This window comes from Ascidiella aspersa, chromosome 7 (genome assembly GCF_963924565.1).
Source record: "Ascidiella aspersa chromosome 7, kaAscAspe10.2, whole genome shotgun sequence".
Classification (NCBI taxonomy): Eukaryota; Metazoa; Chordata; class Ascidiacea; order Phlebobranchia; family Ascidiidae; genus Ascidiella; species Ascidiella aspersa.
This window is the reverse complement of record NC_139453.1, coordinates 29,133,693-29,142,628: the sequence shown is the minus strand read 5'-3', so window position 1 is coordinate 29,142,628 and position 8,936 is coordinate 29,133,693.

The following is an 8,936-nucleotide window of genomic DNA, read 5'->3' as shown; positions in this document are numbered from 1 at the left end:
TATACCTGACCATAACGCAATATTTGGTAGCGTGTATTTAATAAACTTTTCTAACAACTCTGGACAGAAAAAATCGTTGGTTAATTCACCATATGACAGAATATTTGTTTTTGCATTTTTAATTACGTTCGCAAAAATATCCCAAAAAGGATTTAATTCAAAATCAATAATTTGGATTTCGTCTTCTTCCTTATCAACATCCGAAATAAATTCATCATAAGCGATTTGACGTCCGATTTTTTGCCGTAAAAATCTCCAACTGCTTTCCGCATTAATTGCATTTCGCGTCAAGAATAAAATAGTCATGTGATAAATAATTTCGGTTATTTCTTCCATGGTACCAGCGCAAGTAATTAAACCCATAATATACATTACTTCACGCCTGCGCTTGCTTACCATGCCTGCAAACTTTTTCATATTTTTCATGGTATGACTACCGCATAAATGTAAAAATGGTTTTAACAAAGTAGTTTCGGTCGCTTTACCGGTCACTACTTGAAAACAACGAGATAAATATGTTTCCAAGCTTTCTTGGAAAATTTCAGCCAACACGGACTGAATTAATGCGACACTACCATCGCAAATTAAAAGGCGAGCGCGCGATTTTCCACAAATTAGATTTTCGTCGCTTTTAAAAGAAGCAATAAAATTTTTAATCGATGAAGAGTTGTGAGAATTGGTAATGTAGGTACCAACTGCTAATGGCGCTCTTCCCTTACACGGATGACGAACTACAATTTCATAAACATAAAACGGTTTTGAATTGTTGGTTTCTAACATAATACTGCCAGTGGCGTCAATGTAGGCAGCATCGAAGCGAGTTCTATCATGATAAATTCTTAAAGTGTCCTCAGACCACAACATAACTGAGCGCGGCTCACCTGACCATTTACGTAAAACGCCTGGGAGCTTTTCTCCGACTCCATTATCCTGCTGACGTAAAAACATTTTTTGCAGCGCTCCTATCTCGCTTTTATCCAATACTTGGATTTTTCGCGCTTCTTGCCTTGCTTTTGTTAAAACGCCAACATTCGGTGCATCGTCCCTGTTACCCGATTCGAAAACATCTTCAAAGAGATTTTGAAGATTATTAAGATATTGGCGCCGGGGGTTAATGTTTTCCAATTTTTCCTTTAGTGCGTCTCTGCGGGATCCTTTTAAGTAACAACCTGCCGTGTCATCCGCATGATGTTTTATACTGCCGCTGTAGGATACGTGAAACTCTTTGATGATTTTGTCGTAAACTTTTATTTCAAAACGACGATCGCAAGCATTAAATTTACATTTACCGGAACAAGAAAAAACGATTTTGGATCTATCCGATTTATTCCAACGGTGACATTTGAAAATGAACGAACAGTATCCATTAGATTGTTTTAAATATTTTCGAATAATATCACCCCAGTTCTTGTTTTTAGCATAACGTCCTTCGACTGAATTGTAAATTAAATCCCAATCATTTGGCGTTAAAACAAACACGGCTGAATCGCTGAGTGGTTCCGTTGGCGTCCAATATTCGATGACCTCATTAACGCCGGAGATACTGGTCGATAACGTCTCGTCCGATTTTTGCATGAAGGGCGCCGGAGGTTCTTGGAAAATTAAGTCGGTCGAAATTGGCGAATCCAACGCGCTATCGTTTTGATGCTCAACATTAATTTGTTCTGCGTTATTTAAACAGTTGTTAACATCATTACTGGTTACATTAGATTTCCAAATATACTTCATACGTCCTATTCGCTTCCTCATGTCTTTTTTTGTAAAATGTGAACCAAATAAAAGTGAAACTACTGTTTCCCAACAAGCTGTTGATTGTGGATTAAACGAATCCATAGAGTTTATACAATTTTTTAAATCCGCAAACGCAATATTTTTTTTAGCGCCTCCTAACAAACGAATATTACTAACCTCTTCTTTTAGTTGTCGATCAGTCTGCGTCTTCCTTGTGCACACATTTGCCTTCGCTTCTATTTCCCTAACCAAAGTCGCCCCGACCTTTGGCTTCGCCTCTTTTGCCTTCACCAAAGTCGCCCCGACCTTTGGCTTCGTCTCTGGCGCCTTTACCACCAAAGCCTTCCCGGCCTTTGGCTTCGCCTCTTTTGCCTTCACCAAAGTCGCCCCGACCTTTGGCTTCGTCTTTGTCGCCTTTACCACCAAAGCCTTCCCGGCCTTTGGATTCGCCTCTTTTGCCTTCACCAAAGTCGCCCCGACCTTTGGCTTCGTCTCTGTCGCCTTTACCACCAAAGCCTTCCCGGCCTTTGGCTTCGCCTCTTTTGCCTTCACCAAAGTCGCCCCGACCTTTGGCTTCGTCTTTGTCGCCTTTACCACCACAGCCTTCCCGGCCTTTGGATTCGCCTCTTTTGCCTTCACCAAAGTCGCCCCGACCTTTGGCTTCGTCTTTGTCGCCTTTACCACCAAAGCCTTCCCGGCCTTTGGATTCGCCTCTTTTGCCTTCACCAAAGTCGCCCCGACCTTTGGCTTCGTCTCTGTTGCCTTTACCACCAAAGCCTTCCCGGCCTTTGGATTCGCCTCTTTTGCCTTCACCAAAGTCACCCCAACCTTTGGCTTCCAATCTGTTGCCTTTACCACAGTCGCATAGGAACGCTCGGTTGTTAAGCACTTAACAGGAAAAACCGAACCAGGTAAAGGGGGGAACTCCTCCAACCTTTTTTTGACGTGACATTTTGATGCTGATGGTATCTGTAATAAATAGTGAGATAAATTTTACAACTTTCGTTACTAAGGTCTAACAACTTCATACATACCATCAGAGTTGGCGCGACTTTCAACCGATCCTCTAGCTGCGCAATATAAATAGCCAGGCCATCATCCGACAGATGTATTTCGTCATACCAAAGAAGTGGTGATTTGGGAACTTCAAAATGAAAATACTTGACTCCTTTACTGGCTGACGCAGCTAGAATGGCATCGTTAATTTTTGACATTTTGTTGCCTTCGCCGTTCCAATGTTGAGGGTGGATGCCACAACAGAAAACCTGTAGTACCAAAATGTACAGATGATAAACTAAATATTGATTTTTCAAAAAAAAAATGGTGAAACATAAGTATAATTAGGACTGTTTTTATTAGTACTTGCTTATTTACCTTGGCATTGGAATATATTTGTTTGGTCATGTCAATAAGATGACCGATCTGGATGTTGATTGTTGTTGCAAGACCTTCGGGGTCGTTCTTCATCTGGCTTAGGTTGTTTAGAATGTCGTTCGTTCCCAGAGCCAGAACAATCACTTTGACATACGGAAGAGGTTGATGGTGTGAAAGCTCCAGCAATCCGTGTTTAATTGTGCCGCCTGGTATGCTGACGGCAGCAAAGTCCAGTGGGAAATTGTGGGATGGCTTTATTACCGAAGGACAAACGAGATCCCTTCCATTACTGTCGGAAACAAACAGTACATACCCAGACTTCTGGGCTGGTGGTATGAACCACTTGACTTGTTTTTTTGAGATTCCAGTGGGATATCTTTCGCAAGACATTCTGGACCCACATGGCCTTTCTCCTTCAAGCTAAAAAATCATATAAATATTCAATTTAGCAATTTTAAAAAACAAAAAGAATAAAGTATAAAATAAACCGGCTCTTACCTTGGTAATACGGCCCAATGAATTCATACTTTCGTAGTGAATTTTTAATAAGTATCAAAAATCGACAAAGAATAAGTTGATTACGACGATGTATCTCAAAGAGAATGGAATGAGTTTTGATTTACCAAGGAATATATACACAGTTCGCATGATAAAGCTGGAGCCAAGATCAGAAGACTTCAAATGCCATATCGAACGAAAGCCAAAGGTGCAAGTAAACAAACTCGGCGAAAGATAATAGGTTCAAGTAAACAAACTCGGCGAAAGATAATAGGTTCAAGTAAACAAACTCGGCGAAAGATAATAGGTTCAAGTAAACAAACTCGGCGAAAGATAATAGGTTCAAGTAAACAAACTCGGCGAAAGATAATAGGTTCAAGTAAACAAACTCGGCGAAAGATAATAGGTTCAAGTAAACAAACTCGGCGAAAGATAATAGGTTCAAGTAAACAAACTCGGCGAAAGATAATAGGTTGAAGTAAACAAACTTGACCTAAAAAAACAAACTGTAGAAAGTTCTGCAAACACTTTCATATTTTTGAATATTAATTTTTTTTCAATATTTTTCGCTAAAAGTGTGATTGCTGGAAAGATGTAACCAATACAAGGACTGTGTAAGAATTTCAACTTTGTAGCGTCATTTTTAATTGCTTTATGCGAACATTAATTACGAAAGGCGTTTTTTCGAATTTGGGCAGTTATGAATTTTCAAAGAAACAGTAAACACCCAGTCCGAATGAATTTAAACATGATTTATGTCTCATTTTGAAGGTGGTGACTCCTAGTTTATATCGTTAAAATTTGAACTTGTTGGCTCAACAGTTAAGGGTTAATATCGCTGAATATTAATATTCATATTTTTGAATATTAATTTTTTTTCAATATTTTTCGCTAAAAGTGTGATTGCTGGAAAGATGTAACCAATACAAGGACTGTGTAAAAATTTCAACTTTGTAGCGTCATTTTTAATTGCTTTATGCGAACATTAATTACGAAAGGCGTTTTTTCGAATTTGGGCAGTTATGAATTTTCAAAGAAACAGTAAACACCCAGTCCGAATGAATTTAAACATGATTTATGTCTCATTTTGAAGGTGGTGACTCCTAGTTTATATCGTTAAAATTTGAACTTGTTGGCTCAACAGTTAAGGGTTAATATCGCTGAATATTAATATTCATATTTTTGAATATTAATTTTTTTTCAATATTTTTCGCTAAAAGTGTGATTGCTGGAAAGATGTAACCAATACAAGGACTGTGTAAGAATTTCAACTTTGTAGCGTCATTTTTAATTGCTTTATGCGAACATTAATTACGAAAGGCGTTTTTTCGAATTTGGGCAGTTATGAATTTTCAAAGAAACAGTAAACACCCAGTCCGAATGAATTTAAACATGATTTATGTCTCATTTTGAAGGTGGTGACTCCTAGTTTATATCGTTAAAATTTGAACTTGTTGGCTCAACAGTTAAGGGTTAATATCGCTGAATATTAATATTCATATTTTTGAATATTAATTTTTTTTCAATATTTTTCGCTAAAAGTGTGATTGCTGGAAAGATGTAACCAATACAAGGACTGTGTAAAAATTTCAACTTTGTAGCGTCATTTTTAATTGCTTTATGCGAACATTAATTACGAAAGGCGTTTTTTCGAATTTGGGCAGTTATGAATTTTCAAAGAAACAGTAAACACCCAGTCCGAATGAATTTAAACATGATTTATGTCTCATTTTGAAGGTGGTGACTCCTAGTTTATATCGTTAAAATTTGAACTTGTTGGCTCAACAGTTAAGGGTTAATATCGCTGAATATTAATATTCATATTTTTGAATATTAATTTTTTTTCAATATTTTTCGCTAAAAGTGTGATTGCTGGAAAGATGTAACCAATACAAGGACTGTGTAAGAATTTCAACTTTGTAGCGTCATTTTTAATTGCTTTATGCGAACATTAATTACGAAAGGCGTTTTTTCGAATTTGGGCAGTTATGAATTTTCAAAGAAACAGTAAACACCCAGTCCGAATGAATTTAAACATGATTTATGTCTCATTTTGAAGGTGGTGACTCCTAGTTTATATCGTTAAAATTTGAACTTGTTGGCTCAACAGTTAAGGGTTAATATCGCTGAATATTAATATTCATATTTTTGAATATTATTTTTTTTTCAATATTTTTCGCTAAAAGTGTGATTGCTGGAAAGATGTAACCAATACAAGGACTGTGTAAGAATTTCAACTTTGTAGCGTCATTTTTAATTGCTTTATGCGAACATTAATTACGAAAGGCGTTTTTTCGAATTTGGGCAGTTATGAATTTTCAAAGAAACAGTAAACACCCAGTCCGAATGAATTTAAACATGATTTATGTCTCATTTTGAAGGTGGTGACTCCTAGTTTATATCGTTAAAATTTGAACTTGTTGGCTCAACAGTTAAGGGTTAATATCGCTGAATATTAATATTCATATTTTTGAATATTAATTTTTTTTCAATATTTTTCGCTAAAAGTGTGATTGCTGGAAAGATGTAACCAATACAAGGACTGTGTAAAAATTTCAACTTTGTAGCGTCATTTTTAATTGCTTTATGCGAACATTAATTACGAAAGGCGTTTTTTCGAATTTGGGCAGTTATGAATTTTCAAAGAAACAGTAAACAACCAGTCCGAATGAATTTAAACATGATTTATGTCTCATTTTGAAGGTGGTGACTCCTAGTTTATACCGTTAAAATTTGAACTTGTTGGCTCAACAGTTAAGGGTTAATATCGCTGAATATTAATATTCATATTTTTGAATATTAATTTTTTTTCAATATTTTTCGCTAAAAGTGTGATTGCTGGAAAGGTGTAACCAATACAAGGACTGTGTAAAAATTTGAACTCTGTATCGTCACAACTTTCGGAGATATTGCCCCAAACCTATTCCAGCGCGCCAAGTTCGTGCAGGTCGTGCGGGCGCCCATGCTTATATTGTTTATCCAGCTTTCGGTTTTACCCTATGTGAGTCACTTTCTGCACGCTGGAGTTTTTAGACCAATTACGTCATTTATAACATTTATAAATTAAATATCAATATTTTTTGATAAAAGTCTGATTGCTAGCTAAGTTAGGACGCATCAAATATTGTGTATGAAAAAATTCTGAAATTATTGGTTATTAGTCGAGTTATGGTCTTATGGAGCCTTGACATTTTTGGCGTTAATGAATTTTTTAACCAATATTAATAGCCTATCCCCGAATAACTGGCGGTCAAATCATGGGTATTTTTGAAGAGTAGTCTCGTATATTTTAATTAATTCGGATCTTATTCTGCACGCTTGATTTTTAAGGCCGAATACAATTAAATATTAGTATTCCTAAATAAACAGGAATATTAATATTTTAGTAATATTTTTCAATAAAGTCTAATCGCTGGCTAAGGACGGTTGCTTTAAGCTTCGCGTGTTCATTGCTGACCGAAATATTCTTTACTCACAGGAAACATTGGACGAAGAAATTTCGAGCTGCTTGCTTTCCTTTGGTGATGCAGAGTCCATCAAAAGATAAGGTATGCCAAAACTCGGTGCCACTTTACAAAAAAGCATCTGTACATATAAGACAAAAACGGAGGGGTGGAATTTTCTTGAAAGGATGTTTTGCAGGCTGGACTATCCGACGCTGGATTAATTTTCGTTGCCGTCAGGTGGGGCTACAGAGCTTAATCGGTACTTTACCCCACTACAAAATTCTGTTATAATAAAAAGGCCATGTCGTAAACATTCGCAAATAATTTGTTTTTTAAATGCCGTTGTAACGCACATTTTGGCAGTGTTTGAATGACTCAAGTCACTTACTTGACTATAGTAACTGTCATCACATGATTTGACTTTAATTAGGCCTTTCGGACGACTCTGACTTGACTTGAGTCGTTGTGGTAAAATTACTTGACTTGACTAAAGTCTCTCGGAAAAATGACTTGACTTGGACTTACGTCATTGAGTCAAAAGACTTAATTGAAATAAATTTTTTTCTTTTAACATTTTATTATAAAAATAAAGCTATTTATCTCAAGATTTCTATATGTATTTTTTGATACTTTTTAGGTGAACTTGTAGCGTCGTTGTTTTCTTTTTACATAAAACCTGTCTTTATGACGTAATGAAATGCCGCATGCAAGAATTGCAAAACACCGTTTGTAACCAAAACATCCGTCCAGCGAAACGCGCCGTTATGTCACATAACCTGTTTCCGTCATACTAGATTTACTGTAAACATTTTTAATGCGTTTGCGTTTTTATATAGGCGAGAGCTTATCAATAAACAGAACAGTTTCGGCCTACGCCACAAGCAAACTTGAGTAAATATGGTCTGAAACAAAGAGATCGGTTCAATGCTTACCAAAATTAACTTGCAGCATTGAAATAAAAACTAAGGCAAAATTTTAACAATAAAAAATTAAACTTTAAGCAAATAAAATAAAGTTTTGAAAATTAAGATAGGTTTCCAGAAACCAGTAATTTTAACAGCTTGGAAATTAGTAAAATCAAGTTTAAAAAATTCAAACCTTGAGCAATTAGAAGCACGTATACTACTGTTTTCGAAATGAAATATAGCTGACATCTAGCCAACGAAATCTCGACTAAATATTTGCCAAAAAAAGACAATAGCTGAATGAACAATTTTCTACAATCCCCATTGGAGAAGTTAGGTTAATTCATCAGGCAAAGACAATAATGAGACCTCATAATCAACCCGCTTCTACAAACTCATAATAATCGGACGAGTTTACCAGTTTTAATGGTTTATCAATTTCTATTTAGATCATTGATTTGACTTGGAGAATCTCTAAATAATGACTTAACTTGGGCAACTGATTACTTCGACTTGAACATGACTTGTTTAGAAAACTTGACTTGTGGATTTTGACCACACTTGACTTATTTCGTTTACAAAACTGCTGTATGGATATTTAAGTCTCCATACAAGACTTCTGCTTTCTAAGTCGTTGATGGCCTCATCTTCAGATTATTTTTTACACAGAACAGATGGATAAAGAAAAGCAAGACCCATTACCAGTCCCAGATTACGTCGAGACAAGATCTGTTAAGGATAAGGTAATATTTTACTTTTGAGGAACACGTTTATTTAACAGTTTAGTTATAAATGCATGGAGTGTACAAACGAAAACGTGCTAACTGTATTTATGGCAATCCTGATGCTCTCTTGATATGCGTGCTTTTCTCTTGGCCATCACGGCATTGGAAGAAAAAATCACAGTTATAGGCCTACATTTGTGTTTTATTTGGGCTGCAGAAATGTTTTAAACCTACCTGTTTACTAAAAGTAATAAGGT